Source organism: Schistocerca nitens, chromosome 5 (genome assembly GCF_023898315.1).
Source record: "Schistocerca nitens isolate TAMUIC-IGC-003100 chromosome 5, iqSchNite1.1, whole genome shotgun sequence".
Taxonomy (NCBI): Eukaryota; Metazoa; Arthropoda; class Insecta; order Orthoptera; family Acrididae; genus Schistocerca; species Schistocerca nitens.
In genome coordinates, this window is record NC_064618.1 from 876,389,446 (window position 1) to 876,412,613 (window position 23,168).

Sequence of the window (23,168 nt, forward strand, 5' to 3'; positions counted from 1 at the left end):
TTGATTGTATTATAAGAAAGAGATTTTAGAACGAGTTTTTGGATTGTAATACATTTCCAGTAGCAGATGTTGGCTCTGACGGCAGTTTATTTGTAAACTTAAGGAGATGCAAACTGGATAAACTTAAAGTACCAGAGGTGATAGGGAGTTTCATAGAGAGCATTAGGGAACGATTGAAAAGAACAGGGGAAAGGAATACAGTAGAAGAGGAATGGGTAGCTTTGAGGTATGAAATAGTGAAAGCAGCAGGGGATCAGTAGGTAAAATGACCGGGGCTAATAGAAATCTTTGGGTAACACAAGAGATATTGAATTTAATCGTTGAAGGCAGAAAATATGAAAATGCAATAAATGAAGAAGGCAAAAGGGAATACAAACGTCCAAAAAATGAGATCCACAGGGAGTGCAAAATGGTTCAGCAGGAATGGATAAATGTAAGAATGTAGAAGCACATATTACTAGGGGTAAGATAGATGTATCCTACAGGAAAATTAAAGAGACCTTCGGAGAAAAGAGAGCCACCTGTATGAATGTCAAGAGCTCAAATGGAAAACCAGTAGTAAACAATTAAGGGAAAGCATAACGGTGGAAAGAGTGTCTAGAGGGTTTATACAGGGAAGACGTGCTTGAGGGCAATATTATGGAAACGGAAAAGGACGTAGATGAAGATGGCAAAGGAGATATGACAGTGCCTGAAGAATTTTACAAAGCACTGAAAGAATTAAACCGAAACAAGGCTCTGGAGATAGACAACATTACGTTGCAGCTACTGACAGCCTTGGAAGAACCTGTCAAAAAAAATTTCTATCTGATCAGCTAGATGTACAACAAAATCTTAAACATGGCTGGAATCAGCAACTACGTTAATCTGAAAAGGCAACAAAAAATCAGCTAACCACCTGCAAGAAGAAGGTTTTTCAGCCCTTGACCTATGTTCCCATATTCCTAAAAATATTCAGAAGGATTGGGTTCAAATGGTTCAAATGGCTTTGAGCACTATGGGACTTAACTTCTGAGGTCATCAGTCCCCTAGAACCACTTAAACCTAACTAACCTAAGGACATCACACACATCCATGCCCGAGGCAGGATTCGAACCTGCAACCGTAGCGGTCGCGCGGTTCCAGACTGTAGCGCCTAGAACCGCTCGACCACCCCGGCCGGCGATTGGGCCTTGTTACAGTTTTACAACTGGTTTTCTGGTGTTTCCAACCTCTAAAGATGCATGAGACTGCGAGATATCCTGAGACTTCAAGAAGAATATAATCATTTGAGCTTATGGAACTTGTTAGGAAAGTGCCACGCTACATTGCATTGAGTACAAAAGGCACTTCACAGACATGCATATCTTGACAAGAGAAAAAACCGCACCGTTCATAATTTGCACATAGCTGACAACATCCTCGAACCGTGCGTGCATTTCGGCGTCGAAGATGGCTTGCCACAAAGCAATACGATATGCCTTATTGTTAGCAAAATATATATCATTAAAAATCAACGTGAGAGCTGTGTTATGACATTGACTATAAGAGACTTTATCTCAATAAATTAAAATCCCTATTGATGAAATTCGTCGCCAATGTAACATCATACAATGGTTTGATTTTCTTTCCTCTGCTAGTTACTCGTTTAAGATTTACATATATAAAATTTCAGCTTTCGAAATGAACTAAGAGTTATTCAAAATTTATTGAAGTGTGACAGTTTTGGCACATTTTACGTGCTTCAAATTCACTTTGGACTCCGCCCTACGCGGCGCTACTTTCCCGTGTCACGGCTGCGTCAGCTTACTCGCCGATTTGAACACTAGGGCTGGAAGGGCTGTACTAAACGCTATTCTAAGCGGTCCTTCGCGCTGCAGAAATGAGTAACTCCAACATTAAAAAAGAAATACTAGAACTGTCTCAGAGCAGCTAAAATTTTGAGAGTGCATTCTTTCTTTGTACTCTATCTAAGTGAAAAAATTTCAGTGTAGGTTTAGACATGTCGGATAGGACTATTCGCTTGTTAGAGCACCACATGAAAAGAAAATTTAATCGTTGCAGACAATAGTAAATATAGGAAGCCGTTGTTTTTAGAAGCTTTTCTTAAAAAGTAACTGATACCTTGGCTGAAATTCGTGTAATCCATTTCTGCTTTAAGAGCTTTCAAAAAGATTGTTGCCACGTGTTGTTGCCATGAGAGGTCCTTCATCTTGTAGGATCAGGTTTATCCATTGACTGAATAAACGTGGAATGTGTCTTTCCAAGTTAAACAGTCCAGTTAGTAAACGTTAGTGTGCGGGACAGGTTTGGTATTTCTTAATATTTCATTGTCGAGAGATAAACGGAAGCTGTTGACAGTGACTGATTTTGGGGATCCAATCCCTCCTGAGACAAATGATAATGAATCTCTTAAATTTTTTGCACAGATTCTATATGTCCGATATGGACTGGCCTCTGTATTTCTAGCTGACTGCAAATAGTTACAGTTACGAAATAAATCAATGTTCAAATAATAATTTCTATTACGCACTCTCCTGTGTAAAACAATGTTGTGTTTAGGAAAAGAAGCAAATACATGGGACAGCCACATGCACGTAAACAGGTGGCGCTAGTATGATAAGTGATGCCCGCACAACAGGGGATTAATAGACTTTGAACGTGAAACGATAGCTGGAGCTAGATGCGTGGGACATTCCATTTCGGAAATCGTAAGAGAATTCGATATCCCGAGATCCACAGCGTCAAGAGCGTACCGAGGACACCAAATTTCAGACGTCATCTCTGACTGCGTTCAACGCAGTGACCGGACGCTTTCACCTAAGGACCGCGAGCAGCGGCTTATACTTGAAATGTCAGTACTAACAGACAAGCAGCACTGCTAGAAATAACAGTAGAAATCAATGTGGGACGTAAGACAAACGTGAGGACAATGCTGCGAAATTTGATGTTAATGGGCTATGGCAGCAGCCGACCGAAGCGGGTGCCTTCGCTGACAGTACGACATCGCCTTCAGCGCCCCTCCAGGGCTCCTGACCGTATCGATTGGACTCTAGACGATTGGAAAACCGTGACCTGGTCAGATGAGTCCCAGTTTAAGTTGCTAAGAGCAGATGGTGGGTTTCGAGTGTGGCGCAGACCCCGTGAAGTCATGGTCACAAGTTGTTAACAAGCACTGGTAGTGGTACCTCCATAATGCTGTGGCCTTTGTTTACATGCCATGGACTGGGTCCTCTCGTCATGGTCCAGCCGGTGTGACCGAGCGGTTCTAGGCGCTACAGTCCAGAACCGCGCTGCTGCTATGGTCGCAGGTTCGAATCCTGCCTCGGGCATGGATGTCTGTGATGTCCTTAGAGTAGTTGGGTTCTACGTCTGGGGGACTGTTGACCTCAGATGTTAAGTCCCATAGTGCTTAGAGCCATTTGAACAATTTTGAACAGGTCATGGACTGGTAATGATTAGTTTGGGTTACTTAGAGACCATTTACAGCCATTCATGGACTCCATGTTCACAAACAACGATGTAAGACCACAATTGTTAGCTATTTATTTGAAGAATATTCTGGACCATTTGAGGAAATGATTTGGCCTCCCAGACCACTACATATGAATCCCTTCGTACTTGTATGGGACATAATCGAAGGTACACAAAAGTCTGCATCGGCAACATCTTCATAGTTATGGACGGCTGTAGATGTAGTTTGGCTCAACATTTCTGCAGGGGACCTCCAACAACTTGTTGAGTACAGGCCGTGAACTAGGCCAGGCAAAAGGAGGTGCGACACTATGTTAGGAGGTATCCAACGACTTTTGTAGCCTCCGTGTTATCCCATTGTTTGAAATCCATTAGGTGGACAATCATAGTCATACCTCCTGTAAAAGGGTCACACCAAATTATCATTATAGGGGTTTTATAAGTCAAGATATGAGGTTGTTCGTAACGGGACATGAATACAAATGGGTAGTCTATTGATGTCCGTAGTACAATTGTTGCCGCATCTGTGATGATACAGTTAAATTCAAATTGCAATGTCTAAGAAGTATGAATAAATTTAGACAGTATCGAGTGTAAATCGAGCGAGTACAATGATCGATCTTGAGTTAAGAAAACCTTTATTTCGTAAAAAATTAATTGTTTTATGAAGAATAAAATACAGAAACTAATGTAGGTTATAAAAGTAGTGTCTGCAACATTCTAATGGTATTACAATGTGTAATACATTTAACTCAAATGAATTCTATGAGGGCAAGGAATCCACAATGGGTTTTCGACCGCCAGGCTTTTGAATGACCTTGGCAAAGCTCCGCAAGGGAGCAAAGAGCCGTAAACCAGAGGCAGTTGCAGTCTAGCCTTGACAGTGTACGTGTCGTGGCATGGCACGTCTAGCGATGTGAGCCTCGTGTGAAAGTGCTTAATATTTGGTGTGGCAGTGGTTTATAGTTCCTTAAGCTGTCTCCAGTTTATTTTGTGTCAGAAATCAAGAGTATCCGACCGGTTTTGTACGATGGAATATGGAGCCGATGATGCAGCAAGTTCACATGTTTACCGCATGTACGTGTTAGTTACTAATTAATTCTATCACTGGAGACGTGAAGAGCCTATCCAAATTTTCATATTCGTATACCAACTTTAACACCGATACCACTTCAACGAACCAGGCAAGACATTTTCGTATTAACAATCTTCACCTTTATATCAGAACGTTACTGTCAACTGCATGTTTTGCCAAGATTCTGATGTAGTTTTGTTAAATTTGTTTATTAAAATCATTGTCCCAAAGTCACATACCGATCCAAAGTTCACTGCCATTTTCTTAAAATTTTGTGTTAGTGTCTATGGCCTAATGATTGTAGTTCAGGAATTTAGATGTTACCACAATATTTCAGTGTCATATGAAAGTAACTTATAAGAATAATTGTTTAATTTCAATTTTGAGAGTTAATAAGTGTGGTCGCTTTGATTTCACATTCTAAAGTTCAGTTTAATGAGATTTCTTACCCTTAAATTTGCTTTATCAGAATATTAACTTCATTAATTATTAACATAATCATTCAAAGTAATTATAGCAGCCATTACATCAGGTAAGTATATCTGTCTGCATGCATTTGTTTCCAAGTAAAACTGATGCCACAAAACAAAAGTAAGTTTACTTCTGGCACATTTAACGAAATATGAACTGAAATAAAATACTGAAATTGCTGCTTCAGGACTGGCGACCAAAACAGTTATCATAGATATATTTTTCTTTCCGTGGATCTGTCATAAGGTAAGACAACATAGCTGCAAGCAGTTTGCTACAGAGGTGCAGATAAAATCAAATCCAGGGTAGCCATATAAAGTGTCGTGTGTGTAATAGCTTGTGTGATATAGTAGTCCTGAAAATCGAGCCTCATTATCCAGGCCTCATTTTGGAGAGACGTTTAAAACATAAATAGGTGCTTTCCTAGCAATAATATCCTGTTAAGTAACACCTGTCAAAATTTGTGTTAGTGGTTGCTGTTAATATTAGTGAAACATTATAATCTAGTGCAGTTTTAATATAAATTCTCTATTGGACGAACAAAAGCTCTCTCTTTCTGAAATTTGATAGGTATTCAGCGCGGGAGGGACGAAGGCTATTTTCTGTAAGTCAGTTCCGGCAGGAGGCGGTACACATGCGGGGGGCGGCAAACGCGACCGCTAAACGGATTCATTTTCCGTAGCGCAGCTAAGGCTGCAGGACGATACGGGAATTATTCTGCACATTATGACTTCCATATTAAGAAATTTTTACGAGTCATAAAGCTAGACATTGTCACGTTAGTAGTTAAAAGGTATTCCTTTCCCTTCTACCAAAGTTAAAAACGGTTCGATTACACACGATTCCGACATTTAAAATACAAAGGCGAATCGGTCACACGTGGAATCGGCAGGTTCGGTTACACATCTCTTGACACAGCAGCAGAGGCACTGCTCAGGCTCAGGAAGGATGTATCGGTGTATAGAGGCTCCCAGGAGAACCAACGTCATGTGGGCCCAGCACGTGGCGTGAAGTTACATGGTACCAGTCGTTACAAAACTTGGTTGTTTGAGATTTCCGAAAATGGTAGATTGGACAGCAGCCGTTACTTTTCTCTATGTTATAGTCAGGTTATCAAATAACTTACTCTACATCTGTACTCCACAAGTCACCTGACGGTGTGTGGAGCCGGCCGAAGTGGCCGTGCGGTTAAAGGCGCTGCAGTCTGGAACCGCAAGACCGCTACGGTCGCAGGTTCGAATCCTGCCTCGGGCATGGATGTTTGTGATGTCCTTAGGTTAGTTAGGTTTAACTAGTTCTAAGTTCTAGGGGACTAATGACCTCAGAAGTTGAGTCCCATAGTGCTCAGAGCCATTTGAACCATTTTGAACGGTGTGTGGCGTAGGGTACTTCTCGCACTACTAACTGATTTCCCTTTTCCTGATAAGACTCTCTGTATCGGCTCTATCATTTTCTCGTTGTGGTCCTTTCACGACACATATATGGCAGGATGTAAGACGTCGTTCCTCGAACGTTCCCTCGGTATTTCAACAGTAGGCCTCTCCGCGAAGCACAACGCCTCTCTTCCAGTACGTGCCACTGGAGTTTGTTGCGCACTTTTGTAACGCTCTCGCACAGACTAAAGGGTCACGTGACCAAACGCACCACTCATCGTAGGTTCTTTTCCATCTCGTCTATTAGTGTTGTGGGGTTAGAGCCCCAGACTCACGAGTAGTACTCAAGAATCGGTCGAATGAACGCTTTAAGTCACTTGCTTCGTGGATGAAATACATTTCCTTAATTTTCTTCCTACGAATTTCATTCTGACATCTTCTTTCCCCTACTATTTCTTTTATGTGACCATACCAAAAACTCCTACACCGGATTTTAACTGATACACATTTTACGGTTATTATTGGTTTCAGTAATTTGTCACCATTGGTATATTTGTACAGTATCGAATATCTTCTTCTATAAGTTATTTTGCTTCCAAAATTACTTCCGATTCATCTTATTTCTTCCTTACTTCTTTCTTCAGTTTACTTTCAGCCTGTAGTATGTACTATTTACACAATTCACTCCATTCAACAACTCCTGCTGTTCCTCCACACTCTCATTGAAGATATCAGTGTCATTCGGGAATCGTGTTCCTGATTTGGTTTCAACCTGAACATTGATCCACCTCTTGAATGACTTTAATTTGTGTCATACGTTCTTCGGTGTGTACATGGAACAGTAGGGCTTTATTCGTGGCTGACACCGCTTTTAATCCGGTTTTGCTTTGTTAGTTTTTCCTCTCCGTTCCGGTACATACTGTGTATAAGCTGTATTTCCCTATGCTCGCACCACTTTTCCTGAGTATTCGAATAACCTGCACAACTATGTACTGTCGAATGCTTTTAACAATCTCACAAATCCTATGAGCGGATCATGATTTTCCTCACGTAGTACCTCCAAGCTGTCTCTGAACTATCTCTCTGGGCCCTCAGGTTGACTAAAGTGAACCTGATCGTCGTTTAAGAAATCCTCAATTTTTTTTCTGTTCTTCTGTGTACCAGGAGAGGACATAAAATGACGTGACTGATGCTCTGACAGAATACGTATGCATGCGCCAAAGATGAACAACCAATAAACGTAAAGCGTGAACCTTTCGTGATCTAATGCGGCATATCTGTTGTTTTTAGGCAGATCAGGGTGGCCGTTGAATTCATTTGTGTGAGAGCTGTTCTTTTGTTTTCCCCGGAAAAATGGTAACCGTAATAATTGAAAAATTCATTTTCGTGAAGTTTCACATTAAACTTGGTAAGTCTGCTACGGTAACCTACCTTTTAGTAAAAGAAGTTCATGGCGAAGACTGTTTAACATGTACGCGAGTTTCTGAATGGTTCAAGTTGCGGGCTTTCAAAAGAAATAAAGGATGAATGACGTGATGGTGGTGGCTCTCAACTACGTACCTTCCGACTCAGAGTTGCGATATTAAAAGTTTTGGCCGGTTCAGTTGTGTAAGGGCTGGGATACGTAGTTGCTGCATTAGAGGCCAAATACTGCCGAGTCTATAGTATACGAGAAGAATACACACATGAATCGAATGGTCGAAGGTTTCTGTCACTCGGCAATTGCAATTTATGAATGTAACATATAAATTTATAAATGAAAGATTGCAATTAAATAAAATCTGCAAGTACTATCCTAACGACTTTAAATGATGAGTACGATAGTAGAAGGACTTTTGAGGATGCGGTATATTTCTGCAAAACACTTATTGGTGTCGATTGTCCAGCAATTAAATAAAATATAAGTTCACTAACAGAGAAACAATACATTCATAAAGCACGTAATTAGTTATGAATACCAACACAGTTCGCGAGATATTTACTTGCAAACGCACACTACGTCATCACTGTAGAAGCCACGGGAATCTCACAACTGCACAAGTCGGCACTGCAAAGTACCGGGTGATCAAAAAGTCATTATAAATTTGAAAACTGAATAAATCACGGAATAATGTAGATAGAGAGGTACAAATTGACACACATGTTTGCAATGACATGGGGTTTTATTACAACCAAAAAAATACAAAAGTTTAAAAAATTTCCGACAGATGGCGCTTCATTTGATCAGAATAGCAATAATTAGCATAACAAAGTAAGACAAAGCAAAGATGACGTTCTTTACAAGAAATGCGCAATATGTCCACCATCATTGCTCAACAATAGCTGTAGTCGAGGAATAATGTTGTGAACAGCAGTGTAAAGTGTATCCGGAGTTATGGTGAGGCATTGGCGTCGGATGTTGTCTTTCAGCATCCCTAGAGATGTAAGTCGATCACGATACACTCGCGACTTCAGGTAATCCCAAAGCCAATAATCGCACGGACTGAGGTCTGGGGACCTGGGAGGCCAAGCATGACGAAAGTGACGGCTGACCACACGATCATCACCGAATGACGCGCGCAAGAGATCTTTCACGCGTCTAGCAATATGGGGTGGTTCTAATAAAACCACATATCATTCCAAGCATGTGTGTCAATTTTTACCTCTCTATCTACATTATTGCGTGGTTTATTAAGTTTTCAACTTTATACTGACTTTTTGATCACCCGGTATTTCTATCTGCCGCTCCACACTCTCCAAGTCTCTGCCGCGACCGAGCGGCCGTCGCGCCGTCACTTCCAGCACTTCCCGTGTCCTCTCCCGCCCTGTGCACCGCACTCCCCGAAACCACCCAGTCCTCTCTCGAAACGATGCTATTCTCCCGCTTCCATCCAGTCTCCCCATTCACAAGCGCTGTGATTGGCTATAGCCTTCCCGCGGTATCTTCAAGTCAATGCACATTCACAAATAAAATGAAACACTTTCTAAATACTGGATTTACATTTAAATAACTTGAAATTAAATAAATATGCCTACGGCTGGAACATAAACACGCTCTAACACACATTATTAGATACATAAACGAATTAAATAAACATATATCAAAGGAACAGAACAAAAGGTAGACCAGTAGCCTAATGTCTCTGTGCTTTCCAAAAAAAAGTAAATATTTAACCAATTTCTTCATTAATAGGATATATCGGATATAAACAAAGACATAGACGAATAAATATATTTATAAGCAAGCTGTTACCGGTTTTTCGTGCAACTGTTGAGTACTTATGGCCTGACGCGATTGATAGTAATTGGCCACTTGGACCTCGAATAACTCATGTACTATTTATGTTACATGCCTGTAATTCATACCAATTTAGGTTTACACCAATAGCTTTCTAAAGAGATGCCGGTCGACGAAATCGGATGAATCGTTTAAATTTTGTAATTCATAAACTAATAAAGATGTTCAAAATCTTATTACACCATCAGAATCGTCGTGGAAATAATAGTAACGTACAAGTTTCTTTTTGAGGTATCATGTTTCATCTGGCTACTATTAATTTTTATACGAACTGTGAAATGTCTGCAATGATGGTTTTTACGAAGTCCGCCATCCTTGGCACTCCAGGCGTGTCCCCTTCAACACAGCGTCACTAAGGAATTCCCAGCCACGTGCTCGGCCTGGACCACGTGCTGCGGCTACCCCTCTTGTCCGGCTAATGTTCGCCACCACGAGTTTGCTGCAGGGCCTCGTTTTGTCGAGAGGTGGTCCATGCGGCCGCACCAACTCCGAACTTAGAATATTTCCAGGCCGCCACGACTCGCCCGTTACCTCACAAAGAGTTTCCAGTGTGGCCGTGACAACGTTGAAGATGACTCACTTTCGGGAGCCGTTCTACACCAGAAATGGATGAAAATGTCTAACATGTAGGCAACTTGATTCGATATGTGCGTCAGTTTAGCATTCAATCTATTGCTGAAACTGGAGGAACTGATAAAGAACACGTAAGGCAAATTGCACTTAATCAGTAACATGAGAAAGGCATGCGCGAAACTACTGGCGAATATTCTCACAATGGAACAAGAAGAAACTTGTGAAAATGTTTGTGCTGATACTTTGAATACCACGGAACTGATTCCTTGGAAGGACGGTAACGAGTAACGAATCTTGATTTTTCACTCACGTTCTAGAAAATAAGCGCCAATCTCTGCCATGAAGGTGCCGAACTTCAGAGAGAGCAAACAAGGCCCTAATTAGCAAATCAATCAACTGTTTTACGAGGTCAGAAATAAGCAACCACATGGTATCCTCATTTGTTTTTTTTTTTTTTTTTTTAATACAGCATCACCGGTCTTTTGCGGTCTATCTGTGTTGGTGTGACAGTAAATCTATCCACAGGGCAGTGACACTGCGTCACTGCAATACATTTTGGAGGTGTGGCGGTGGGACTTGTAGTCCCGTACCACCCTCCGACGGTGACAGTACTACATCAGTCAGGTAGAAAACTTGAGCCTAACGTGGACAGGCAGGGTGGGAAACTATTGGACGTAGAATGGGGGCTAGTCCCGCCAAAGGATACATCGCTGGTGGGCGTGCCAGGTGTATCGCTAGCCATGGTTGGAATCCGATTCCTCTAGAATGGTTAGGGGAACCGGATGTCGATGCCAGCGGCGTGGAACTTTCTCATAGAGCCGCCGCGCGTTGTTGCGTATGGTCGTCTTGAGGGGGACGATATCCGCTTCCTTGTGGAGAGTGATAATTCTCGTGAGTGGCGCGGCGTGCAGGCTCCACCTGAGCACCTTGTTCTGCAGGCGCTGCACCGTCCGCATCCTGGTGGTACAAGGCCCTGGTCAGCTTTTGCCCCTTGTTGGCGACATACTACGCATGACAATGGAGGAGCAACTTGTGGTCCAGCTGGACACCGAGATGGGTGGTTGTCGAGGACCAGGTCACCTGCACACCTGCAATTGAGGTGATAAAGTAACATAACTCTTACTCCAACATAATTTGTTTTACTGTCGCTACGTAGTGTAATGTTATTGTAATATTCCGACTGCTAGTACCAGCGATGATACGCTTCCGTAATTGAGACGACAACGCTCTTCGCTGTGACGACAACTCTATTTCTTGTGAAAAAAAGAGCATCTAGCTTTTTTTGCAATTGTTGGAGATAAGGAATGCCGATTGGACATTGTGTTTTTTATAGGTCAGATAAGTTTGCATACAGAACTCATTCTGAAGCGCAAAGGAGATACAACTTGTAATCGTAATTACGAAGAATAAAACATTAAATTTGTGAAAAAGAAGGTAAATATCGTATACGAACTTCTATTTGGTGTTCGATCCCCGGACCTTCATAAAACGATTAGTGTGCATAGTAATTTCATCGCAAATTAAAAATACTGGGCGAATCTTCTTCTATCACGGTCCGAACGACGTGCAATATTTCGCTTTCAGCCTGTGGGTTCCCTAAGTGACCAGTCTGTTAGTCGGAAGATACCTTACTGCCACTGTTGTTCAACGTTCTCATTCTGGAACTGTTTCCAGAAAATCTTACGGCGACTGTGAGTACTTCAGCTGCTAAGAGAGAAGGAGCCTTCATCGCGAGCTATAGCAGTTTTCTCCGACTTTGGCTGGCGTTCTGCGGGAAACGGAAAAACGGAAATCTCCGACCGCCAACTCATCCTGTACCTAGCCCGTTCTCTCCTTACAGCAGCCACGAAAAAAACATGTTCAACTATAGTCAAATTTTTTCAAAGATTTTTGTATTAGACAGGTCAAAAATTTTAAAATTTATGCATCTAGGCAAAAAATCAAAAGAGAGCTTAAATTCAGTAACTGTCTTATCTTTGACAAAATTAAAGGTCAGGTTAGTTAATTTTTTTTACTGCTTAGAGGTTTCTAGCGAATTACAGGATTCCGGTGTTAGATCACCCTTCTTATTCGCCTGGCCAAGCACCCTGTAACTTTTATCTATTCCCCGCGGTCAAATCTGCATCAAAAGGAACATGATATCAGGCGAAGTAATGAAACAAAAATCGGCACGCTTCATCAAGCAGCAGTTCACAGAGGAAGACTTCTAACGATAGAAAAGGGGAATACATCGAGGATGGCTGTAACTAAATATGTATGTTTCTGAAATAAAATGTTTTGCTGAAATTGCCACTTATTTTATAGTCAGTCCTTGTACTATGACAGCAACGTGGATGCATGAGACGCTAAGTTGATTTTACGGTGGTCCTCACACTTACCTGTTGTTGATCTCTTTGGATGATATTCTTCCAAAAGTCTGACACTGTGCCTACAGACTCGTAGATTCTTGTAGCCAACCAGAAAAGTCATTTGGTTCCCGCTTTTAGCAACGATTTTAAAAATAGCGAAGATCATCCGTCTTGCGTGATCGCAAATCCTTCAGTGGTCTATTGAACTCTAAAAACAGATCCTCTTTGTCTTCGAGTTCGATTCCATTTCTTATTCTAACACTTCATCAGACAGTTCCTCCGTCTCGTAGTGGACTTTGGCGTACTCTTTCCACCCACCTGCTCCCTTCTCTGCGTTTGACAGTGGATCTCCCAGCCCACTATTAATGTTGAAGCCTTTGCTTTTAATTTCACCGAAAGTCATACCGATAACTATTTCTTCTTTATTTTGGCCACATTTTTCCAGTTTTCCAGTACCCTTTTCCCTACACATCCCGTTTATTCCTAAATGACTTAAATTGCTCTATTCCCTTCTTTTCCATAACATTTTTGAAATTTATGTGTCAATTGAAGTATTTATTCTGGCGTTTCTTCACATTAACTTTCCTTGTACCTGAATTTGTCCGCCCAACTTCTGTGACTGCCCTTTGTAGAGCTATCCATATCTATTCTGCTGATCTGCGTGTTGTGGTATTCAATATCAAAGTACGATAGGCCGAGAATTTCAGCTGCGCCTTGTCATTTCGCAGTAGTTCACTATCCCTCTTCTTAGCTCATTGATTCTTCCGGATTATTGTCTTAAACTTCAGTTCACTCTTCATCTTCTCCGTCTCCCTTCGTGATTTAAGTGAGTTCTCCTGTTCCGGTCAACAAGATTCAGTCAGCCATCATTTCCCTGATCTTCCCCTCTGTCTTGTCCCTCGTGGTTTGAAGTTAACAACTAGTTTTGGAAATTTACTTTCAGGCATTCTATCTACATATTCCCACCATCTTTTTTTATTTAGATTTATTTTATTGTGTACTGAATCAACTCTTCTCCAGAGTTTGCCTTCGTCTGGTTATTTGCGTAAACTGCCTTTTTTTCCAAAATATCAGAATGTTGCTGACTAGTTTTATTTGTTCTATCATCAGGAGAACCTTACTACTTCACGTCTGACAGATCTTATTTAAGGAGTTGTGTGGTATTACTTGGCTCACTTATTGTGGAAAACATCTACCTTTTCGGCAAGAGATATTTGAGGAAATAATCCTAAACTGGAATTGAATGCTCGAATCAATGAATTAATAGTCAAAGGTCGTAAGCATTTCATCGAAAAGATCATTAAGTTCTATTATATATCGTATTTCCTAGCATTTTGACGCTTTCATGTTGCATTATTCCGTAAGACATTTATTGGAAATCGTCGCGTCAATGGAAACTCTCACTTAAAGAAACAGGAGCTTCGGCTATCTTTCTTTTGCAACTCACAGAATAATGAACAAATACAGTTAAGTCGTTAAAGATATGGGAACGCTGATTAAAGCTGAATTATAAACACTTAAGACGCTACTACACGTTCAGAGTGACAACAGGTTAATTGAAGTAAAGTAGTCCACGGCTGGAGGAACTTAATTTTGCAGCGTTCTTAAGTGACCATTTAAAATTGTCAACAACGGGCGTTATTTTGTGCTAATTAGACGACCTGTATTATGCAACGGGATTAAGTTATTCATATTGTGTGCAGACCTCGTTACCATGCGTGCCATTAGTAATGTAACGTGGAGTTGTTACAATGAGGTAGCATAATTAGTCCGCCTAGTGCTTTGTTAGCTTTGCTACCTGAGCCGCAGATCAACAGGTTTGCATAAATCTATGATTAACAGAGATAGCATTAAATTAGTGACAAACAAACAGTTTTGTTTACGTACAGTTTGCGAGAAACCGATATCGGAAATTCATAACGTATCTGCGACAAAATTAGAGATTCTGTGGCACCTAGTACTGGCAAATTATATTTGGAGCTTTGAAATTCCACCAATTTGAAATTGAAAATAAAGTTAATTGGAAAGAAGTATTTTCAACATAGTAAGTAGTGCGATTGATTAGGGGTACTTATTACCTTCTGCGTTCTTAATGCGTACCTTAGGAGTCTGCAGTGGGCCACCGAGTCAAACGCTTTCCGGAAGTTAAGGAATATGGCATCCGTCTGATACCCTTCATCCATGGTTCACAATATATCATGTGAAAAAAGGGCGAGTTGCGTTTCGCAGGTGAGATACTTTCTAAAGCCGTGCTGATGCATGGACAGCAACTTCTCTGTCTCAAGGAAATTCATTATATTCGAACTGAGAATATGTTCGAGAATCCTGCAACAAACCGATGTTAAGGATATTTGTCTGTAATTTTGAGGATCCGTCCTTCTACCCTTCGTATATACGGGCGTCACCTGCGTTTTTTTCCAGTCGTTCGGGACTTTACATTGGGCAAAAGATTCGCGATAAATGCAAGCTAAGTAAGGAGCCAATGCAGTAGAGTACTCTCTGTAAAACCGAATTGGAATCCCGTCAGGACCTGGCGATTTATTTATTTTCAACCCATTCAGCTGCTTCACAACCCCAGGGATGTCTATCACTATGTCCTCCATACGAGAATATGTACGAGACTCAAACGGCGGTATGTTTGTACGATCCTCCTACGTGAAAGATTTCTCAAATGCTAAATTTAAAATTTCAGCTTTCGTTTTGCTGTCTTCCGTTGCCAGGCCAGCCAGACTGATCACTTCCTAATCCTACAATTGATGGAATTATTACCAAGTAAACAACTGTACCCAGACCACTATGCTGACGAAGACACTATGTCGACAAACAAAGCATTAGTTTCAAAAGTTGTGTTTTCCTCCTTGCTTCTCTAGAGGATGATATTCCAGTCGACTAGAATTTATCGTTAAGGTGGTATTGATACTCTTCAAAAAATTATCGTGTAGTTTTCTCCCTTTGGCGTGACTGTACTGGTGCATGTTCCATTTTAGCGTGTTTTAACAGGTTCTTTTACTTTTTATTATTCTGATGATAGAAGCTTGACTTCCGAATCGCGTCAATTTTAATGTTTTACACTATAAACAAGTGGTTGAGCCGATATATTGTTTAACATTGACATTCACTACCACGATATCTCATCCAGTAGGGATAAAATCAAAATATATATTGTACTTAACTTGTGTTCTAGGTTTCCTCATATGCTGCATGCATACAATTACAAACAGATACCTACAGAGGCATAACTTCTGCCATACGTTACTAAGCGCCTTGTTAGAAGTTGCTTCCTATCAACTGAAGGCTATGCGACGTTCCTAGTTGATGTCCCAACAAGAGTGGACGAGAACTCGCTAGATACTTGTCACAAACCGTGGAGCTGCGCTATCGGCGCTAGTCGCGATTCGCGGGTCCAGCGATATCTATTACCGACAGCGGTCAGTATTTGCAACCCCTAACAATTGTAGTATCGAACGTTGATACCACACTATTATTCTTTTGCCACCAGATTTAACTATTTCTTCGAACACTGTGCTTATAACAACGTAAATATTGTAGCTTCATTATATATTATCTCCTCTTTTTCCACGTAATGAAGTCACAATATTTACTTTGTTAAAAGCACAGTCTCCGAAGAAATAATTATATCGAGTGGCAAAAGAATAATAGCACACCACAAAAAAGAAGGAGAAACATAGTGAACAGTACGGAAAAGGTCGGAATTCAGAATTGTGCTTATATGTCGGTAATAAAGTGCTAATGCGACCTCCAGATCAGATGAGAGGAAACGCAGATCACAGAAAATCGTAAGTAATTACTTTTTTACATAAGAAATCGCGACATAGTTTGATAATCTAAAAATAACAAAACTGTATCGTTACTGATCCCACTGGTGATGCCTTAAAGCAAGAAAAAGGTGAAACAGGTGTGGGAAAAGTAAAATAAGTGGCAGCAGGAGAAGACGGTTTTATTTACAAAACAAGCTACTTTCAGTTCGTTGCTTCGACGCCGTCACAACGCTGCACTCGTAAAGACTCACCTTGCTTACCGCTGTGAGCGTGATACTTGTAACTGGTTGGCTTCCTGCCGTGTGTGCGGACTGCTGCCTCTATATCGGATTCTTTTCAGCCTTCCGTTGTTGTTGTTGTTATTGCTGCTGCTGCTGTTCTCTGTTCCTACGTCTGAGGAGCGTGTTGCTCGTATCAAAACATACACTCCTGGAAATTGAAATAAGAACACCGTGAATTCATTGTCCCAGGAAGGGGAAACTTTATTGACACATTCCTGGGGTCAGATACATCACATGATCACACTGACAGAACCACAGGCACATAGACACAGGCAACAGAGCATGCACAATGTCGGCACTAGTACAGTGTATATCCACCTTTCGCAGCAATGCAGGCTGCTATTCTCCCATGGAGACGATCGTAGAGATGCTGGATGTAGTCCTGTGGAACGGCTTGCCATGCCATTTCCACCTGGCGCCTCAGTTGGACCAGCGTTCGTGCTGGACGTGCAGACCGCGTGAGACGACGCTTCATCCAGTCCCAAACATGCTCAATGGGGGACAGATCCGGAGATCTTGCTGGCCAGGGTAGTTGACTTACACCTTCTAGAGCACGTTGGGTGGCACGGGATACATGCGGACGTGCATTGTCCTGTTGGAACAGCAAGTTCGCTTGCCGGTCTAGGAATGGTAGAACGATGGGTTCGATGACGGTTTGGATGTACCGTGCACTATTCAGTGTCCCCTCGACGATCACCAGTGGTGTACGGCCAGTGTAGGAGATCGCTCCCCACACCATGATGCCGGGTGTTGGCCCTGTGTGCCTCGGTCGTATGCAGTCCTGATTGTGGCGCTCACCTGCTCGGCGCCAAACACGCATACGACCATCATTGGCACCAAGGCAGAAGACGACACGTCTCCATTCGTCCCTCCATTCACGCCTGTCGCGACACCACTGGAGGCGGGCTGCACGATGTTGGGGCGTGAGCGGAAGACAGCCTAACGGTGTGCGGGACCGTAGCCCAGCTTCATGGAGACGGTTGCCAATGGTCCTCGCCGATACCCCAGGAGCAACAGTGTCCCTAATTTGCTGGGAAGTGGCGGTGCGGTCCCCTACGGCACTGCGTAGGATCCTACGGTCGTGGCGTGCATCCGTGCGTCGCTGCGGTCCGGTCCCAGGTCGACGGGCACGTGCACCTTCCGCCGACCACTGGCGACAACATCGATGTACTGTGGAGACCTCACGCCCCACGTGTTGAGCAATTCGGCGGTACGTCCACCCGGCCTCCCGCATGCCCACTATACGCCCTCGCTCAAAGTCCGTCAACTGCACATACGGTTCACGTCCACGCTGTCGCGGCATGCTGCCAGTGTTAAAGACTGCGATGGAGCTCCGTATGCCACGGCAAACTGGCTGACACTGACGGCGGCGGTGCACAAATGCTGCGCAGCTAGCGCCATTCGACGGCCAACACCGCGGTTCCTGGTGTGTCCGCTGTGCCGTGCGTGTGATCATTGCTTGTACAGCCCTCTCGCAGTGTCCGGAGCAAGTATGGTGGGTCTGACACACCGGTGTCAATGTGTTCTTTTTTCCATTTCCAGGAGTGTAACTGTTCCACTTGGTAATTGTCATAATTGTGATTTGATGGTGTATTTTAAAATATTGTGCTTTTGCAAATTGCTTTAATGTTTAATGAATCACTATTTAGGGCGTTCAAAATTTTTCTTTTGCTAGTATTTTGTGTACTAAACCAATGCTGTACAATCGCAATAAAGTCATGAGATGTTCAATTGGCTCTTTTATTAGAACATGTTACGCGTTTCGGGGTCACACCCATCTACAGACATCACAAACTTCAAGTCCTTCCTAACCAATCTGGCGTACAGCCTTAACAACTGAAAGGAAGTGTCGAATAACATATGACTGCGACACAAGCAGTCTTGAAGCAGAGCGCATAGTAGCGTATACTAGCTTCAAGACTGCTTCTGTCGCAGTCATGTGTTATTCGACACTTCCTTTTAGTTGTCAAGGCTGTACGCCAGGTTGGTTAGGAAGGACTTGAAGTTTGTGATGTCTGAAGATAGGTGTGATCCCGAAACGCATAACAGGTTCTAATAAAAGAGTCAATTGAACATCTTATGACTTTATTGCGATTGCACAGCATTGGTTGCCATAGGGTGGTGGGGTTTCGGGTTCCGCTGAATAGGTCAGGAGTTCACTACACTCAGCTGGCGGCTACACGGGTAGCGGAGGCTGTGTGGCGTGCACTGGGCGGTTTTTTAGGTTAGAAGGCCTCGGGAAAGTACGGGGTGTTCTGCAATCTCAAAGGGTGCATGGCAAATACAGGACGTGCTTGGATCAAGGAACAGTCGGAATTGTAGTTGTAAATTGTTGTAGTTGTGCTGGGAAAGTCCCTGAGCTTCAAGCGCTAATAGAAAGTACAGAAGCTGAAATCTTTATAGGTACAGAAAGCTGGCTAAAGCCTGAAATAAGTTCTGCAGAAATTTTTACGAAGTCTCAGACGGTGTTCAGGAAAGATAGATTAGGCAGAATTGGTGGTGGAGTGTTTGTGTCTGTCAGTAGTGGTTTATCTTGTAGTGAAGTCGAAGTAGATACTCCGTGCGAATTGGTATGGGTGGAGGTTATACTTAACAGCCGAACCAAGTTAGTAATTGGCTCCTTCTACCGACCCCCAGACTCCGATGATAGAGTTGCTGAACAGTTCAGAGAAAATTTGAGCCTCGTAACAAATAAATACCCCACTCATACGGTTATAGTTGGTGGGGACTTCAACCTTCCCTCGATATGTTGGCTAAAATACTTGTTCAAAACCAGTGGTAGGCAGAAAACATCTTCCGAGATTGTACTAAATGCTTTCTCCGAAAATTATTTCGAGCAGTTAGTCCACGAACCCACGCAAATTGTAAATGGCTGCGAAAACACACTTGACCTCTTAGCCACAAACAATCCAGAGCTAATAGAAAGCATCATGACTGATACAGGGATTAGTGATTACTGGGTCGTTGTAGCTAGGCTCAATACCGTTTCTTCCAAATCCACCAGAAACAAACGCAAAATAATTTTATTTAAAAAAGCGGATAAAGTGTCACTAGAAGCCTTCCTAAGTGACAATCTCCATTCCTTCCGAACTGACTATGCAAATGTAGACGAGATGTGGCTCAAATTCAAAGATATAGTAGCAACAGCATTTGAGAGATTCATACCTCATAAATTGGTAAGAGATGGAACTGATCCCCCATGGTACACAAATTAGGTCCGAACGCTGTTGCAGAGGCAACGGAAAAAGCATGCTAAGTTCAGAAGAACGAGAAATCCCGAAGATTGGCTAAAATTTACAGACGCGCGAAATTTGGCACGGACTTCAAAGCGAGATGCCTTTAATAGGTTCCACAACGAAACATTGTCTCGAAAGTTGGTAGAAAATCCAAAGAAATTCAGGTCGTATGTAAAGTACACAAGCGGCAAGACGCAGTCAATACCTTCGCTGCGCAGTGCCGATGGTACTGTTACCGACGACTGTGCCGCTAAAGCGGAGTTATTGAACGCAGTTTTCCGAAATTCCTTCACCAGGGAAGACGAATGGAATATTCCAGAATTTCAAACACGAACAGCTGCTAGCATGAGTTTCTTAGAAGTAGATACCTTAGGGGTTGCGAAGCAACTCAAATCGCTTGATACGGGCAAGTCTTCAGGTCCAGATTGTATACCGATTAGGTTCGTTTCAGATTACGTTGATACAATAGCTCCCTACTTAGCACTCATTTACAACCGCTCGCTCACCGATAGATCTGTACCTACAGATTGGAAAATTGCGGAGGTCGCACCAGTGTTTAAGAAGGGTAGTAGGAGTAATCCATCTAACTACAGACCTATATCCTTGATGTCGGTTTACAGTAGGGTTTTGGAGCATATACTGTATTCAAACATTGTGAATCACCTCGAAGGGAACGATCTATTGATACGTAATCAGCATGGTTTCAGAAAACATCGTTCTTATGCAACGCAGCTAGCTCTTTATTAGCACGAAGTAATGGCCGCTATCGACCGGGGATCTCAGGTTGATTCCGTATCTCTGGATTTCCGGAAAGCTTTTGACACCGTTCCTCACAAGCGACTTCTAATCAAGCTGCGGACCTATGGGGTATCGTCTCAGTTGTCCGACTGGATTCGTGATTTCCTGTCAGGAAGGTCGCAGTTCGTAGTAATAGACGGCAAATCATCGAGTAAAACTGAAGTGATATCAGGTGTTCCCCAGGGAAGCGTCCTGGGACCTCTGCTGTTCCTGATCTTTGTAAATGACCTGGGTGACAATCTGAGCCGTTCTCTTAGGTTGTTCGCAGATGATGCTGTAATTTACCGTCTAGTAAGGTCAACCGAAGACCAGTATCAGTTGCAAAGCGATTTAGAAAAGATTGCTGTATGGTGTGGCAGGTGGCAGTTGACGCTAAATAACGAAAAGTGTGAGGTGATCCACACGAGTTCCAAAAGAAATTCGTTGGAATTCGATTACATGATAAACAGTACAATTCTCAAGGCTGTCAATTCAACTAAGTACCTGGGTGTTAAAATTACGAACAACTTCAGTTCGAAAGACCACACAGATAAAATTGTGGGGAAGGCGGGCCAAAGGTTGCGTTTCATTGGCAGGACACTTAGAAGATGCAACATGTCCACTAAAGAGACAGCTTACACTACACTCGTTCGTCCTCTGTTACAATATTGCTGCGCGGTGTGGGATCCTTACCAGGTGGGATTGACGGAGGACATCGAAAGTGTGCAAAAAAGGGCAGCTCGTTTTCTATTATCACGTAATAGGGGAGAGTGTGTGGCAGATATGATACGCGAGTTGGGACGGAAGTCATTAAAGCAAAGACGTTTTTCGTCGCGGCGAGCTCTATTTACGAAATTCCAGTCACCAATTTTCTCTTCCGAATGCGAAAATATTTTGTTAAGCACAACCTACATAGGTAGGAATGATCATCAAAATAAGAGAAATCAGAGCTCGAACAGAAAGGTTTATGGGGTTCGTGTTCCCCGCGCGCTGTTCGGAAGTGGAGTGGTAGAGAGACAGTATGATTGTGGTTTGATGAACCCTCTGCCAAGCACTTAAATGTGAATTGCAGAGTAGTTCAAATGGTTCAAATGGCTCTGAGCACTATGGGACTGAGCTGCTGTGGTCATCAGTCCCCTAGAACTTAGAACTAATTAAACCTAACTAACCTAAGGACATCACACACATCCATGCCCAAGGCAGGATTCGAACCTGCGACCGTAGCAGTCGCACGTTTCCGGACTGCGCGCCTAGAACCGCGAGACCACCGCGGCCGGCTGCAGAGTAGTCATGTAGAGATAGATGTATGTGGTTGCCAATTACACTCCTGGAAATTGAAATAATAACACCGTGAATTCATTGTCCAGGAAGGGGAAACTTTATTGACACATTCCTGGGGTCAGATACATCACATGATCACACTGACAGAACCACAGGCACATAGACACAGGCAACAGAGCATGCACAATGTCGGCACTAGTACAGTGTATATCCACCTTTCGCAGCAATGCAGGCTGCTATTCTCCCATGGAGACGATCGTAGAGATGCTGGATGTAGTCCTGTGGAACGGCTTGCCATGCCATTTCCACCTGGCGCCTCAGTTGGACCAGCGTTCGTGCTGGACGTGCAGACCGCGTGAGACGACGCTTCATCCAGTCCCAAACATGCTCAATGGGGGACAGATCCGGAGATCTTGCTGGCCAGGGTAGTTGACTTACACCTTCTAGAGCACGTTGGGTGGCACGGGATACATGCGGACGTGCATTGTCCTGTTGGAACAGCAAGTTCCCTTGCCGGTCTAGGAATGGTAGAACGATGGGTTCGATGACAGTTTGGATGTACCGTGCACTATTCAGTGTCCCCTCGACGATCACCAGTGGTGTACGGCCAGTGTAGGAGATCGCTCCCCACACCATGATGCCGGGTGTTGGCCCTGTGTGCCTTGGTCGTATGCAGTCCTGATTGTGGCGCTCACATGCACGGCGCCAAACACGCATACGACCATCATTGGCACCAAGGCAGAAGCGACTCTCATCGCTGAAGACGACACGTCTCCATTCGTCCCTCCATTCACGCCTGTCGCGACACCACTGGCCAGTGTAGGAGATCGCTCCCCACACCATGATGCCGGGTGTTGGCCCTGTGTGCCTTGGTCGTATGCAGTCCTGATTGTGGCGCTCACATGCACGGCGCCAAACACGCATACGACCATCATTGGCACCAAGGCAGAAGCGACTCTCATCGCTGAAGACGACACGTCTCCATTCGTCCCTCCATTCACGCCTGTCGCGACACCACTGGAGGCGGGCTGCACGATGTTGGGGCGTGAGCGGAAGACGGCCTAACGGTGTGCGGGACCGTAGCCCAGCTTCATGGAGACGGTTGCGAATGGTGCTCGCCGATACCCCAGGAGCAACAGTGTCCCTAATTTGCTGGGAAGTGGCGGTGCGGTCCCCTACGGCACTGCGTCTTGGCGTGCATGCGTGCGTCGCTGCAGTCCGGTCCCAGGTCGACGGGCACGTGC